General features: G+C 36.6%; 1 non-coding gene across 1 annotated transcript; it reads left to right on the forward strand.

Annotated features, from left to right (window-relative positions):
- Window positions 1–16170: 16170 nt before the first annotated feature.
- Window positions 16171–16278, forward strand: LOC148544448 (small nucleolar RNA R71). The gene has a single exon (XR_015902108.1). It is a non-coding gene; the product is annotated as a small nucleolar RNA R71 (small nucleolar RNA).
- The last annotated feature ends 363 nt before the right edge of the window (window positions 16279–16641 follow it).

A 16641-nucleotide genomic window follows, 5' to 3' on the forward strand; every position in this document is an offset into this window, starting at 1 on the left:
GGACTTAATAGTACACATCAACACTGTTAAAATGATAGTTTGCTGGGGATCGGACGGAGACTCATAATTTTCAATTTAAGAGACGTAGTTGATCATTTATAAACGTCAAGAATTGAATTGATACACGATTTGAATTTCGGAGATTAAATTGGACATTTATTCTTTTTTAAATAATAAAATTTATTAAATTAATCTAAAAAAATGATAAATAAAATCTAAACATAATTTAAATACAAATAAAAAATAGTCAAATTATATCACTTTTTTTTATAATTTTCTTCTAAATTCTTAACATCAATACATTGTTACTCACAATATGTTTTCGCAAATTACTATAAAGAATTAAAAAAATAATTAATTTTAAATTAACAAATAATTTAGAGCAACAAAAAAAATATAGAAACATAATTTTGTAATTAAAAATAGATTTTTTATTTTAAAAAACAAGTTAAATCACACCGTTTGAAGCATATATATGAGAAAAACAAAATAAATACAGAAAAAACAAAAAAAATAAATGAAAACAACATAAACTAAAAAAAAAAGTTAAATAGGTATATTTGAAAATTCAAATGTTTAATTTTTTATAAATATATTTTTTGTAGTTCTTAGCCTTTTTCTATATAAAAAAAAATTGATCTGGCAAGCAAGCACATCCCGCTCTGCCGAATTAGATTTGGTGATAAAAGTTTTGCAGGTCAACCTAATGGATTTGCCTATTTAGCCAACCTTAAACTATTATTGAAAGGTATTTTGGAGTGTAAAAAGTAAAATTTTTAATTTTAAATTGAAGCCAAATTATATCGTTAAAAGACAAAGACTAATTTCAAATACTTGTTACACTGTACATAATTTTATTAGGTTACAAAGTAGAAATTATCAATTGGGTGATTAATATTTTACAAAAAAGTTGTAAAATATAACTGTCATAAAATTATATATTTCAAAAGTTTAAATTAATAAAAAAATATAACATTAATAGTTATATGTATTTTTAAATGTTCTTCTCAAAATCTTCTTTTGAGTTTGTTTGATTTTTATATAGGTTTTTTTTTTCTTTATTTATCTTATGCTATTTTTTTATTTTTGGAGTTTATCAAAGATCAAATTTTAAACTTTTTAAATATAGAATTCTGATATCATATCATAAAATTAGTCATTCTAAAAATTTAAACTGATGAAAAAAGATAATATTAATAATTATATGTATCTCTAGCATAACAAATGAGTAAGGTTAGAGGAGTTGAGGGAGGATTAGGATGGCAATAGAAATTCTATTTAAGTGAATCAAATGATACAAATTTGAAAAATTATTACATATTAAATTTGGATAAATTATAAATATTGAATTTATGAGAGATGATTTACGTTTTTCATATATATTTTGGTAAATATAGCACTCTGTTCGGGCTTGTTTAAACTAGGATGGTCATATAGAACAATATAGGTTAATCTTTTTTTTAAGATTATATAAGAAACTAGGTACAAAGTATATCAACAAATTTAGACCAATATATACAAATTCTCATTAATTTTGTAAATATAAGAGTTTTTTTATTATTCTACTATTGCTCCTTAATTAATTGATATGATATTGTGATTTAGTTTTGAAATTTTTATTTTAACTAGACAAATTTAATTAAAATACCCAACAATATTATTTTCATGCATAATATTCTTGAAATAAATAAATTTTATTTCAGAAAGTATAATTTTTAATTTAAAACAAATGCTCATTAAAAATATTGAAATCTTATAAAATATAACCAATTATTTTTTTTTAGTTTTATTTTAAAATATTTTTAATTTTAAATTAAAATTACCAAACCAAACATATTTTTCTCTAATTTAAGTTTTCGAAAACTTAAAACGTAGAAGGAAAACATATTTTTTAGAAATCAGCCAATTACACCTTAATTTTTTAGGAAATAAAAACAAAAAAACATTTCTTCAAACCAAACACAGCTTAATTTTTTTTTCCTATTGAAAAGTAAACAGAAATTGTTCCATTTTAAAAGAGGGAGAAGGCTTTATTTTTTCCGTTTTTAATTTGGTCATAACACAGACTCACACACACAATATATGCTTCTTTAATCACCTCGCAACTAGAGATGATATTAGGTATGGTAAGATATAGTTTATATTCAACCTTAATCCTACTTATGGGTTGAGACTTTTATATAAATCTAACTTTACTCTACTCGCAGATAGTTAAAAATATCTCAACTTTAATCTTATATATTCTTAATTCGCAGGTATTCGACTCTACCTGTGGATAACAAAAAAGATGCAACATTATTATATAACTTGATGATAATTTAAAATAGAATTGATTTTTATGTAAAAAAAAAGAAAAACGTATTAAATTATCAAATAATGATCTTCTCTTAGTGTCTAAGGATCTTTTGCATTTAGTGAGAGGTCTTTGATTCAACATGCACTTAAAATGTAACACCCTTACTACCAAAATGTCACGCTTCCGGTTACGCCACTCAGTGGCGGAGCCACATAGTGAGAAAGGGAGGCAATGTCCCCCTCCCCCTAATTTGAATTTTTAACATATAAATTATATGTAAATTTCAGTTTAGCCTCCCTAAAATTTTATTTTAGTTTTATTTTATTGTGTAAATATTTTTGGTCTTCCTCTAATATTTTATCTAGCTCTGTCCTTGATGCCACTCTAATAGAGATGATATTATGACAACATCCATATATTTAATAATAAAAAAGGAGTTAGGAGTTTTTAACTCGAATCCACACACACACACATCCAGACATTTCATATTATTACAAACTGTAAGACTCACATAATCACCAAAAATATACTTTTCACATCAATATCGATTTATAACAACTTCGTAATATAAAATTATGTTTTAAGAAAAATCCCTACCTCAAATAATCGAAACCCATAAAACCAAATGCGTCTAGAAATCCTTTTTTCTCGGCCAAAAATCAGTGGCATCAAATCCGACTATTTCCTGCAATAGCAACAACCACAAAAGCATCATGCAACAACAGTAACTCAACTCTAAGATATTAATGTCACAAAAATCTCAGCAATATATAACAGAACAATTACTATTAGGGGCTCGGAACAAGGAACAACTTACCATAATTACGAATAGGCAAGAGAATGGAGCAGCGGCAACTCCGGTGATGACTTCTGGCGAACAAAACAACGACAGAGAGCTCCGGCAGTGACGCAACAGCTTGGTGTCGCATGCAACAGCCATTAAACTCAGGATTCAAGAACCGGAACTCGACCCTACATCACCAACACCTTAGAATCTCTAACAAATTATATCAGAATACCAATTTTAAGAGTTAGAACGAAAATGCTTACCATAACTAAGGAGCAACAACTGAACCGAGCAGCAGTAGCTCCGGTGGTAGTTCCGGTAGCCACAACCACGGAAGCACAGCCTCCAGCAGTGGCGGCGGTGACGGCAAAACACAAACAGCGGCGACATCCTCCTCTCCTTCAGCTCGCACATCTCTCTCTCTCTCTCTCTCTCTCTCTCTCTCTCTCTCTCTCTCTCTCTCTTCGCAGTCAGCGACGACATCAGATCTGGTAGCGATGGAGGCATGAATGGCGACGAGCCCAGCCTGACGACAACCCCCTTGAAGGCGATGACGACGCGGCTCCACGACGAAACGGCGACGACGACGTAAGCTCTCTCTCTCTCTCTCTTTCTCCTCGCGAACTCTCTCCTTTGCGAACTCTCTCTTCCTTCTCAAGTTTGACGGCAACGACGGCACCCAGTCTTGTCGGCGCCGTCCTCTTCCTCTCTTCCCTCTTCTCTTCTTCTTCCTCACTCCCTTGAGCTTTCCCTCTCTTTTTTTCCCCTTTCTTCCGCGGGCATCGGGGGTTGGCGGCGGTAGTGTAAGTGTGTGTGAGAGAGTGTGTGTTGTGTCAGGGTTAGAAGTAGTGTAAATTAGGGTTTGTTTTAGGAATTTTGGGGTTTGATAGAGTAAGAATTTTAATAAAAATAAAGGATAGAGTAATAATTTAAAACTAATTTAAATACAAAATAATTATCTTTAGAATACCATTTAATTATCAACTTGTAAATTATTTTTAAATAAATACGAATTCAATGAAAATTTGAGATGATTAAATTAATTTTTTTTATTTATAAAATAAAGTTCAAAGTCTAAATATTCAAAATATAGCATACAAAATTTTTATTATCTTTCAGTTACTAAAGCTTCAAATCATAAATAAGAAAATATCCAATTACTATGAGAATTATATGAGTACAAATTGATTTAAAACTCAAAATCTCATAACTTAACTTTAATTGCCTTTTTATAAGATAATTTTCTGAAAATAAAGTCATGAATAAATATCATAAATCTTAGTTAATTTTATATTTTAATTTCTAAAAAAAAAGATCCAGGATCTTACATGAAACATATATATATATATATATATATATATATATATATATATATAGTGTAGGTTAGTAGGGTTAAGATTCAACCCGCACCCTTTCTGACCTGCACGAGAACTCTACCATACTTTAAAGTTGTACTCCCTATATAATATCATTTTTTAATTTTTACATTAACCTTTAACACGTCATATTAGTATTTAATAGAATAAACTGATTTTGAAGGCTAAAATAGACAATTTTTTTATTTTACTAGACTAAAGCTAAAAGATTATAGAGACCAACACTGCCAGAAAAACATTCACAACCATCGAAATTTTTTCATCACTATGGCAATTAGGATTATCATTGAAATTCCAACAATAATCTCAAAATTGGAATAGTTAATCATGTTACTGTCAGATTGTGAAATCCATTTAAAAGTTTGACGCTAAAATATGATGCGGAATAATATTAAAAGATATGCACGTTATCCACAAATTTGTCCAACATACAGTATTATGGCAACAAAAACACTTTTTTGGGCTATTATTTACTATAGATTGAATTTCACACTAACCAATATGTGGCATTTTGATTAATGAAATTCAAATTATTGTTGGATTTTTCTTACGGCAATTCCGATTTAATTGGAAAATTAAATTAAAAAGGAAAGCCTCCCCCTCGTTCAAGTGAATGCTTTTCCTTTCCTCTCTTCCTTCCAAATCACCCCAAACCCCTAACCCTAACCTCCATGTTATTGCTACTGCCCCCAGCTATCGTTGTAACCCCCGCTATCACCCTAATCAACCCCCACCCCCCGGTCTTCCCCACCGCATGTACCATTCTTGTCCATGTCTCTCGTACACCATTATGCCGTCCGCCACTGCCCAATTAGTTTGCCATTTGTCTATGCAGTATTGCATCTCCGCCTTCAACCTTTTCCTTTCATTTCCTTTGAATTCAAAGGTAGGTTATGATTTTTTTTTAAATTAATTTTTTTTTTCATTTTCATGGTGTGGTTACCTTTCAATTATGTTGGCAAAGCAAAGCAAACTATTGGCCTTAGGTTTTGTTGTTTCTAATTTTATTTTAATTTATTTAAGTTGATTTTTTTTATAAATGTGGTTAATTTTAATTTTGAATTATTAACAGTTTTCTATTTAGATTATTTAATTTTTAGTAAATGTGATGACTTGATTTATGTTAATTTGGTTTATTAGGATTTAGGGCTTGTTAGGTATGTATTTTGATTGATAATAAGAAGGATATTATTTTAGCAAGTATAGGAACATTCAACACAACTCATTCACAAGTATAAAGGTATAAAATGTATAGTATCATATTATATGAACAATATAAGGAATTAAGGCATATGTGTATGAATAGTTGGCTCCAAGATCACCTACAACCAAGAATAAAGATAATGAGAAAGAGAAATTAAAGAAGAGAGAATGGCCAGAGAAGAAAAAGGAATCAGAGAGAAGACTCACAAATCACTTCACACCCTCTCTGATGCATGCTCTTGCCTTAATATCATTGCTCATTAACCAATTATGTTATGGCCCTTTTAACGCAAGTTATAAGGCCCCTTTTTATCACTTTAATTTTTACATGTGAGGGACTATCAGCTTTGATTTTATGCCCCCTCTCTATATCATTATTCCCTCATTTAAAAATGACCTTGCTGCCCTCAAGGTTGAAGGATGGAAATTGTTGCATCACCTCGTATGGTTCCCAAGTGTCTTCCTCTTCGGGTATCCCCTGCCGTTTCACCAAAACCTGTTTTTGCTAGGACTCATCCTTCTTATTCATTTGATGGTCCAAAATCAGCTGAGTTTGGACTCTTGATAAACCACTATTTTATGGTATATTTTGGATTGAATTAAGTGAATTTTGTCACTTATTCTTACATTTATCCATATAAATTGCATGTTTTTAAGTTTTCTTTTTAATTTTGTGTTATGATTGAAAATATGCTTCTTAGGCCTTAAAATTGCTAATCTTAATCCTCTTTTATTACCATCGATGCCGTGACATGTGCTTTAAGTGATTTCAGGTTTTATAGGGCAGGAATGAGTTAGAGGATGGAAAAGAAGCATGCAAAAATGGAAGGAACACAAGAAATTAAGGATTTCAGATTCTGGTAGAGACACGTACGCATGGGCGATGCGTACGCGTGACCGGTGCAGCAGGCAAGCGACGCGTACACGTGGCTAACGCATATGCGTGGCAAAGCGTCACATGCTGCAGATATCAGAACTCGCTGGGAGTGATTTCTGGGCTGTTTTTGGCCCAATTTCAAGCCCAAAAATGGGGGAATCAATCATTCATACTTTTTCATCCATACACACATTAGGTTTAGATGTAGAATTCTAGAGAGAGGCTCTCTCCTCTCTCCAGGTTTTAGGGTTTTTAGTCCTGTTCCTCCTCCAATTCAGATTTCAATCTTGCTTTAATTTAGTTTTCTTCTACTTTTATTTGTTCTAACACTTTAATTATCTACTTCCCTTATGAATTCCTTTAATTTGCTAATTTAGTTTGAGTTCATGTGTCACTCTCAATTTTCATTAATGCAATTTATGTTTCATGGTTCTTATTATTCAATTGCTTTGTTATTGTTATTTCTTTGCTTTGGTTAGTCTTAGATTTTGTTATGACTTGTTAGTTTTCTGTTTTTTATTTTATGCCTTCCAAGTGTTTGATAAAATGTTTGGTTGGATTTTAAATTAGATTTTTATGTTCTTAACTTGGATTGATCAATTAGAGACTCTTGAGTTATCGAAATTCTTTTGTTGATTGGTGATTGAAAATTGCTAGTTGGTTTAAGCTTCATTAAATCTAGTCTTTGATTAGGACTTGTGAACTTAAGTTGATTTTGCTCACTTGACTTCCCTTTATTGTTAGAGGTTAACTAAGTGAAAGTAAAAGGAAATTACCATCACAATCGATGATGATAATGAGGATAGGAATTCCAACTCCTTACCAGGACTTTTCTTAGTCGTTATTTTATTTCGTTGTTATTTACATTACTTGTCTTTTATCACAAAAGAAATCCAAAAAATACTTTTTCATAACCAATTATAAGTACACTTCCTTGCAATTCCTTGAGAGACAACCCGATATTTAAATACTTCGGTTAATTTTATTGGGTTTGTATTTGTGACAAACAATTTAAACATTGACTAAGGATTAATTGTCGGTTTAGGACTATACTTGCAACGCAACATTTTTGTGAAATTCTAGACCGACGAAAATCCTCACATCAATTTTTGGCGCCATTGCCGGGGAATTGCAAACGTGTGCCTTATTATTGGTTATTGTATATATTTGCCTTTTACTTGTTTGTTAGTTTTTGTTAGTTTTAGGACTTTGTTACTTATTTTTATCAGTTTTTGTTTTTATTTGCTACTATGAATTCTCATCCCTTTGGCTATGAGAGTGGTTACAACTATATTGTAGGGAATGGAAGCTACAATGAGGATATACATCAAGAATGGAACCATCAAAGGTGGGAGGAGCCTCAATCTTATGACAACCCTCTTGGCAACAACCTCCACCAACGTACTATGAGCAATAGCCATTCCAAGATGCATACCAATCCAATAGCTATGGTGGACCCCCTTGTAGTTACCAACAAGCCCCATCATATGCCTATGAACCCCCTCCTCAACATAGTTTTGAACCACCATACTCACAAGCCACCTACAATCAAACACTTCCATATGACCCTAACCCATATCCACCACACCAACCACCTTTTGAGTCAAATGAACCATACATAGAACCACCCCAATTCCAACACAATTACCCCCAAGAACCACCACCACAATATACACCATCTCCATATCCTTATCAAGAAGAACCACCTTCATATTATGAGCCCTTTCTCCCAACAAATGAACCCTCCTATTCACCCAAGCTTCCATAGATGATACCTTTAGTGTTATTCACCAAGGGCAAAGAGAGCTTCAAACCACACTTACCTCTACTCTCACTGGTCTCACTTCTACTCTCCAAGCTCTTATATCCCGTATGGATCCACCCTCTACCTCCAATACTCAACCCTCAAGCTCTAGTACACTTTCTTTTCAACCACATAATGATCTCTCAATCCCACCACCACCCTCCATGAAAGAACACCCATATCCATCAATCCAAGAGCAACACGATCCCAATTATGCTAGTGACATGAAACAAGAGAGAAGGAATCATCTTAGGGACTTAATGAATCGGATTCATGCATCCATACTTCAAGAAAAGCAAGAGGAGGCCCAAAAGGTGGAGGAGGTAGAGACCCTGAAAAATGAAGGAATGGTTGAAGAATTAGGGGAGGTTGAATAAGAGGGAAGTTCCATCATTGAAGACAACTCTACACTAAGTGAAATTAAAGATCTTGTTGAAACTTCTTCTATCGGATGTGAAACCAATGTTGAGGAGGAATGTACACACCCTCCAACACATGACTTGATCAATGAGGAAGAGTTGGAAGAAGTTAACAAGAAAGTGGGAATTGAAGAAAGTTGTCAAGAGGTGGAAGACATCAAGGAGGAGTTTGATTTTGTACTAGAGCAAGTGGAGAAAGCCGAAATCATCGAAGAAGAGGAAGTGGTTGAAAAATTAGGAGATGCGGAACCTCCATGGGAAACTCAAGTCATAAAGCCTCCTTCCAAGACGTTTGAATTTGATGTTGAGAAAGGTGTACAATCTCTAAGGCATATCATGGTTGAATACTTTGAGGAGGTTGATCATGAGATGGATTCAATAATTGATGAGTTTTTATCTACAATTGAAGCCTCTCCCATTGGACTTGAAGAAGAGGTTAATGTTGAAGAAACTTGTCAAGAGGTGAAGATCATCAAAGAGGAGTCCAAGAGAGTGAAACACACATTGGTAAGGCCGCCATTGAATGGGAAGGGGATCTCGACCAAAATCAGCCTTGAATGGGGACATTTCAATTGTAGAATGATATGATGTATTGTAGTTAAAAGCAGCTCACGATAAGAGATGATACCAATTTTGGGGATTTTCTTGAGTATAACAGCATAAGTACTTCTCCAAGCATCGATTCAAAACCTCTGTCTGTCCATCCGATTCGGGATGGTATGCTGAAATTCGTGCTAACTATATAGATTCCCTACCTACCACAACATTATTCCCAAACTTTACTGGTAAAGACCTTATCCTTGTCGAAAACAATGGATTGAGGAGTGTGGTGCACGAAATTGTGATATCCAGGCTCGAACAATCCCTGGCAACGTGAGCAACTTGGTACGCGTAATCGTGATTACACTTTAATTATGTAAAATTCATGGCTCTTTCTTTCCCTGGCAATGACGCCAAGAACATGGTGCCAATACCATGGTTCACAACTTCGATACAACTAACCAGCAAGTGCACTGGGTCGTCCAAGTAATACCTTACGTGAGTAAGGGTCGAATCCCACGGAGATTGTTGGTATGAAGCAAGCTATGGTCACCTTGCAAATCTCAGTTAGGTAGATATAAATTGATAATGATGTTTTCGAATAATAAATAATAAAATAGGGATAGAAATACTTATGTAAATCACTGGTGAGAATTTCAGATAAGCGAATAGAGATGCTTCTCATTCCTCTAAACCTCTGCTTTCCTGCTATCTTCATCCAATCAATCTTACTCCTTTCCATGGCTGGCTTTATGCAAGGGCATCACCGTTGTCAGTGGCTACATCCCTTCCTCTCAGTGAAAAATATGCTCACATGCTCTGTCACAGCACGACTAATCATCTGTCGGTTCTCGATCATGCTGGAATAGGATTCACCCTCCTTTTGCGTCTATCACTAACGCCCAACAATCGCGAGTTTGAAGCTCGTCACAGTCATTCAATCATTGAATCCTACTCGGAATACCACAGACAAGGTTTAGACTTTCCGGATTCTCTTGAATGCCGCCATCATTCTAGCTTACGCCACGAAGATTCCGGTTAAGAGATCTAAGAGATATTCGTTCTAGCTTATTTCATGTAGAACGGAAGTGTTTGTCAGGCACGTGTTCATAGGGGAGAATGGTGATGAGCGTCACACATAATCATCACCTTCATCACGTTCTTGGGTGCGAATAGATATCTTAGAAGCGAAATAAGATGAATTGAATAGAAAATAGTAGTATTTTGCATTAATCTTTAAGGAACAGCAGAGCTCCACACCTTAATCTATGGAGTGTAGAAACTCTACCGCTGAAAATACATAAGTGAATGGTCCAGGCATGGCCGAGAGGCCAGCCCCTCTAATCTAAGAACCAGGCATCCCAAGATGGTATACAACTGATCAAAAGATATCAAATACAATAGTAAAAGGTCCTATTTATAATAAACTAGCTACTAGGGTTTACATGAGTAAGTAATTGATGCATAAATCCACTTCCGGGGCCCACTTGGTGTGTGCTTGGGCTGAGCCTGAGTGTTGCACGTGTAGAGGTCCTTCTTGGAGTTGAACGCCAGCTTTTGTGCCAGTTTGGGCATTCAACTCTGGTTTTGGCTCCTTTTCTGGCGCTGGACGCCAGGTTTGGGTAGAAAGCTGGCGTTGAACGCCAGTTTACGTCGTCTATTCTTGACCAAAGTATAGACTATTATATATTGCTGGAAAGCCCTTGATTTCTACTTTCCAACGCAATTAGAAGCGCGCCATTTTGAGTTCTGTAGCTTCAGAAAATCCACTTTGAGTACAGGGAGGTCAGAATCCAACAGCATCAGCAGTCCTTCTTCAACCTCTGAACCTGATTTCTGCTCAAGTCCCTCAATTTCAGCCAGAAAATACCTGAAATCACAGAAAAATACACAAACTCATAGTAAAGTCCAGAAATGTGAATTTAACATAAAAACTAATGAAAACATCCCTAAAAGTAACTAGATCCTACTAAAAACATACTAAAAACAATGGCAAAAAGCGTATAAATTATCCGCTCATCGCAACACCAAACTTAAATTGTTGCTTGTCCCCAAGAAACTAAAAATCAAATAGGATAAAAAGAAGAGAATATACTATAAATTCCAAACTATCAATGAAACATAGCTCCAATCAAATGAGCGGGACTTATAGCTTTTTGCCTCTTGAATAGTTTTGGCATCTCACTTTATCCATTGAGGTTCAGAATGATTGGCATCTATAGGAATTTCAGATTTCGAATAGTGTTATTGACTCTCCTAGTTCAGTATGATGATTCTTGAACACAGCTTCTTTATGAGTCTTGGCCGTGGCCCTAAGCACTTTGTTTTCCAGTATTACCACCGGATACTTAAATGCCACAGACACATAATTAGGTGAACCTTTTCAGATTGTGACTCAGCTTTGCTAAAGTCCCCAATTAGAGGTGTCCAGGGTTCTTAAGCACACTCTTTGTTTTTGCTTTGGACCTTGACTTTAACCGCTCAGTCTCAAGTTTTCACTTGACACCTACACGCCACAAGCACATGGTTAGGGACAGCTTGGTTTAGCCGCTTAGACCAGGATTTTATTCCTTTAGGCCCTCCTATCCACTGATGCTCAAAGCCTTGGGATCCTTTTTATTTGCCCTTGCCTTTTGGTTTTAAGGGTTATTGGCTTTTTCTGCTTGCTTTTTCTTTTTCTTTCTATTTTTTTTCGCCTATATTTTTTTCTGCAAGCTTTGTTCTTTGCTGCTTTTTCTTGCTTCAAGAATCATTTTTATGATTTTTCAGATTATCAAATAACATGTCTCCTAGTCATCATTCTTTCAAGAGCCAACATATTTAACATTCTTAAACAACAACTTCAAAAGACATATGCACTGTTCAAGCATTCATTCAGAAAACAAGAAGCATTGTCACCACATCAATATAATTAAGCTAGGTTCAAGGATAAATTCGAAATTCATGTACTTCTTGTTCTTTTGAATTAAAACAGTTTTTATTTTAAGAGAGGTGATGGATTCATAGGACATTCATAACTTTAAGACATAGTTACTAATTGCTAATGATCATGTAATGAAGACACAAACATAGATAAGCACATAACATAGAAAACGAAAAACAGAGAAAGCAAGAACAAGGAATGAATCCACCTTAGTGATGGTGGCGTTTCCTTCTTGAGGAACCAATGATGTCCTTGAGCTCTTCTATGTCTCTTCCTTGTCTTTGTTGCTCCTCCCTCATTGCTTTTTGATCTTCTCTTATTTCATGAAGCATGATGGAGTGCTCTTGATGTTCCACCCTTAGTTGTCCCATATTGGAACTCAATTCTCCTAGGGAGGTGTTGATTTGCTCCCAATAATTTTGTGGAGGAAAGTGCATTTGAGGCATCTCCGGGATCTCATGGAAATGAGCTTCTTGCGCCTCTTGAGCTCCATGACTGGGCTCTCTTTCTTGCTCCATCTTCTTCTTAGTGATGGGCTTGTCCTCTTTAATGAGGATATCTCCCTCTATGTCAATCCCAGCTGAATTGCATAGGTGGCAAATGAGGTAAGGAAAGGCTAACCTTGCCATAGTGGAGGACTTGTCAGCCACCTTGTAGAGTTCTTGAGGTATAATCTCATGAACTTCCACCTCTTCTCCAATCATGATGCTATGGATCATGATGGCCCGGTCTATAGTAACTTCAGACCGGTTGCTAGTGGGAATGATTGAGCATTGAATGAACTCCAACCATCCTCTAGCCATAGGCTTGAGGTCCAATCTTCTCAGTTGAACCGGCTTGCCTTTGGAGTCAACCTTCCATTGAGCTCCTTCTACACATATGTCCATAAGAACTTGGTCCAACCTTTGATTAAAGTTGACCCTTCTAGTGTAGGGGCGTTCATCTCCTTGCATCATGGGCAAGTTAAACGCCAACCTCACATTTTCCGGACTAAAATCCAAGTATTTCTCCCGAACCATTGTAACATAGTTCTTTGGATCCGGGTTCTTACTTTGATCATGGTTCTTGGTGATCCATGCATTGGCATAGAACTTTTGAACCATTAGGATGCCGACTTGTTGGATGGGATTTGTTAGAACTTCCCAACCTCTTCTTTGAATTTCATGTCGGATCTCCGGATACTCATTTCTTTTGAGTTTGAAAGGGACCTCGGGGATCACCTTCTTCTTGGCCACAACATCATAGAAGTGGTCTTGATGGGCTTTGGAGATGAACCTTTCCATCTCCCATGAATCGGATGTGGAAGCTTTTATCTTCCCTTTCCCTCTTCTAGAGGATTCTCCGGTCTTAGATGCCATCAATGGTAATGGAAAAACAAAAAAAGCTATGCTTTTACCACACCAAACTTAGAATATTGCTCGCCCTCGAGCAATAAACAAAAGAATAGAAGAAGAAGAAGAAGAAATATGGAGAGGGAGAGGGAGATGTGGTTTCGGCCAAGAGGAGTGTAGAGGGGTGTGTTGTGTGAATTTGATGAAGAATGGAGGTCTTTATATAGGGAAGGGAGTGGGGGAAAGGTTTCGGCCATATGGGTGGGTTTGGGTGGGAAATTGGTTTTGAATTTTTGAAGGTAGGTGGAGTTTATGAGGTAGGTTTATGGGGAAGAGTGGATGGATGTGAGTGGTGAAGAGGTGATGGGGAAGAGAGTTTGAGGTGATTGGTGAAGGGTTTTGGGGAAGAGTGTTTATTGGATTGTGTGAAAGAAAGTGGTGAGAAGAAGTGAGTGGAGGTAGGTGGGGATCCTGTGGGATCCACATGTCCTGAGTGGATCCTGTGGGGTCCACAGATCCTGAGGTGTTCAAGGATTTACATCCCTGCACCCATTAGGCATGTAAAAATGCCTTTGCACACAACTCTGGGCGTTCAGCGCCAGGTTGGTGGCCATTTTGGGCGTTCAACGCCCATTTGTGTGCCATTTCTGGCGTTGAACACCAGAACCATGCCTGTTCTGGCGTTCAGCGCCCAGAAGCTGCCCATTTTGGGCGTTCAGCGCCAGAACCATGCTCTGTTCTGGCGTTGAACGCCAGACAGATGCTCCTCCAGGGTGTGATTTTTCTTCTGCTGTTTTTGATTCCGTTTTCAATTTTTATATTTATTTTGTGACTCCATATGATCATGAACCTACAAAGACATATAACTAAGAAAAATATAGTTAGATAAATAAAAATTGGGTTGCCTCCCAACAAGCGCTTCTTTAATGTCAATAGCTTGATAGTGGGCTCTCATGGAGCCTCACAGATGTGCAGAGCTTTGTTGAGACTCTCCAACACCAAACTTAGAGTTTGGTTGTGGCCTCCCAACACCAAACTTAGAGTTTGACTGTGGGGGCTTTGGTTGACTCTGCTTTGAGAGGAGCTTTTCATGTTTCCTCTCCATGGTTGCAGAGGGAGATCCTTGAGTTTTAAACACAAGGGAGTCCTCATTCCATTGAAGGACTACTTCACCTCTGTCAACATCAATCACAGCTCTTGCTGTGGTCAGGAAAGGTCTTCCTAGGATGATAGATTCATCCTCTTCCTTTCCAGTATCCAGGACTATGAAATCAGCAGGGATGTAAAGGCCTTCAACCTTTACTAACACGTCCTCTATTTGTCCATAAGCCTGTTTTCTTGAACTGTCTGCCATCTCTAATGAGATTTTAGCAGCTTGCACCCCATAGATTCCCAGTTTCTCTATTACAGAGAGGGGCATGAGGTTTATTCCTGAACCAAGGTCACACAGAGCCTTAAAGATCATGGTGCCTATGGTACAGGGTATTATGAACTTTCCAGGATCCTGTCTCTTCTGAGGCAATGTCAGTTGATCCAGATCACTTAGTTCATTGATGAACAAGGGAGGTTCAACTTCCCAAGTATCAATGCCAAATAGTTTGTCATTCAGCTTCATGATTGCACCAAGAAACTTGGCAGTTTGCTCTTCAGTAACATCCTCATTCTCTTCAGAAGAGGAATACTCATCAGAGCTTATGAAGGGCATAAGGAGGTTCAATGGAATCTCTATGGTCTCTAGATGAGTCTCAGATTCCTTTGGTTCCTCAGAGGGAAGCTCCTTATTGGTCACTGGACGTCCCAGAAGGTCTTCCTCCTTGGGATTCACGTCCTCCTCTCCCTCATTGGGTTCGGCCATTTTGCTTATGTCAATGGCATTGCACTCTCCTTTTGTATTCTCTTCTGTATTGCTTGGGAGAGTACTGGGAGGGATTTCAGTGATCCTTTTACTCAGCTGGCCTACTTGTGCTTCCAAATTTCTAATGGAAGACCTTGTTTCATTCATGAAACTCACAGTGGCCTTGGACAGATCAGAGACTAGATTTGATAAATTAGAAGCATTTTGTTCAGAGTTCTCTGTCTGTTGCTGAGTGGATGATGGAAAAGGCTTGCTATTGCTAAACCTATTTCTTCCACCATTATTAAAGCCTTGTTGAGGCTTTTGATCCTTCCATGAAAAATTTGGATGATTTCTCCATGATGAGTTATAGGTGTTTCCATAAGGTTCACCTAAGTAATTTATCTCTGCTATTGCAGGGTTCTCAGGATCATAAGCTTCTTCTTCATAAGAAGCCTCTTGAGTATTGTTGGATGCAGCTTGCATTCCATGCAGACTCTGAGAGATCATATTGACTTGCTGAGTCAATATTTTATTCTGAGCCAATATGGCATTCAGAGTATCAACTTCAAGAACTCCCTTCTTCATAGGCGTCCCATTACTCACAGGATTCCTTTCAGAAGTGTACATGAACTGGTTATTTACAACCATGTCAATGAGTTCTTGAGCTTCTGCAGGCGTTTTCTTTAGGTGAATGGATCCACCTGCAGAAGTGTCCAGTGACATCTTTGATAGCTCAGATAAACCATCATAGAATATATCCAGGATGGTCCATTCTGAAAGCATATCAGAAGGACACTTTTTGGTCAACTGTTTGTATCTTTCCCAAGCTTCATAGAGGGATTCACCTTCTTTCTGTCTGAAGGTTTGAACATCAGCTCTAAGCTTGCTCAGCTTTTGAGGAGGAAAGTACTTGGCTAAGAAAGCCGTGACCAGCTTATCCCAAGAGTTCAGGCTGTCTTTGGGTTGAGAATCCAACCATAATCTAGCTCTGTCTCTTACAGCAAAAGGGAAAAGCATGAGCCTGTAGACTTCAGGATCTACTCCATTAGTCTTAACAGTATCACATATCTGCAAGAATTCAGTTAAGAACTGAAAAGGATCTTCAGATGGAAGTCCATGAAACTTGCAGTTCTGCTGCATCAGAGAAACTAATTGAGGTTTCAGCTCAAAGTTGTTTGCTCTAATGGCAGGAATGGAGATGCTTCTTCCATGTAAATTGGAATTAGGTGCAGTAAAGTCACCAAGCAT

Source organism: Arachis ipaensis, chromosome B9 (assembly GCF_059453495.1).
Source record: "Arachis ipaensis isolate K30076 ecotype BB chromosome B9, ASM5945349v1, whole genome shotgun sequence".
In the NCBI taxonomy this organism is placed as follows: Eukaryota; Viridiplantae; Streptophyta; class Magnoliopsida; order Fabales; family Fabaceae; genus Arachis; species Arachis ipaensis.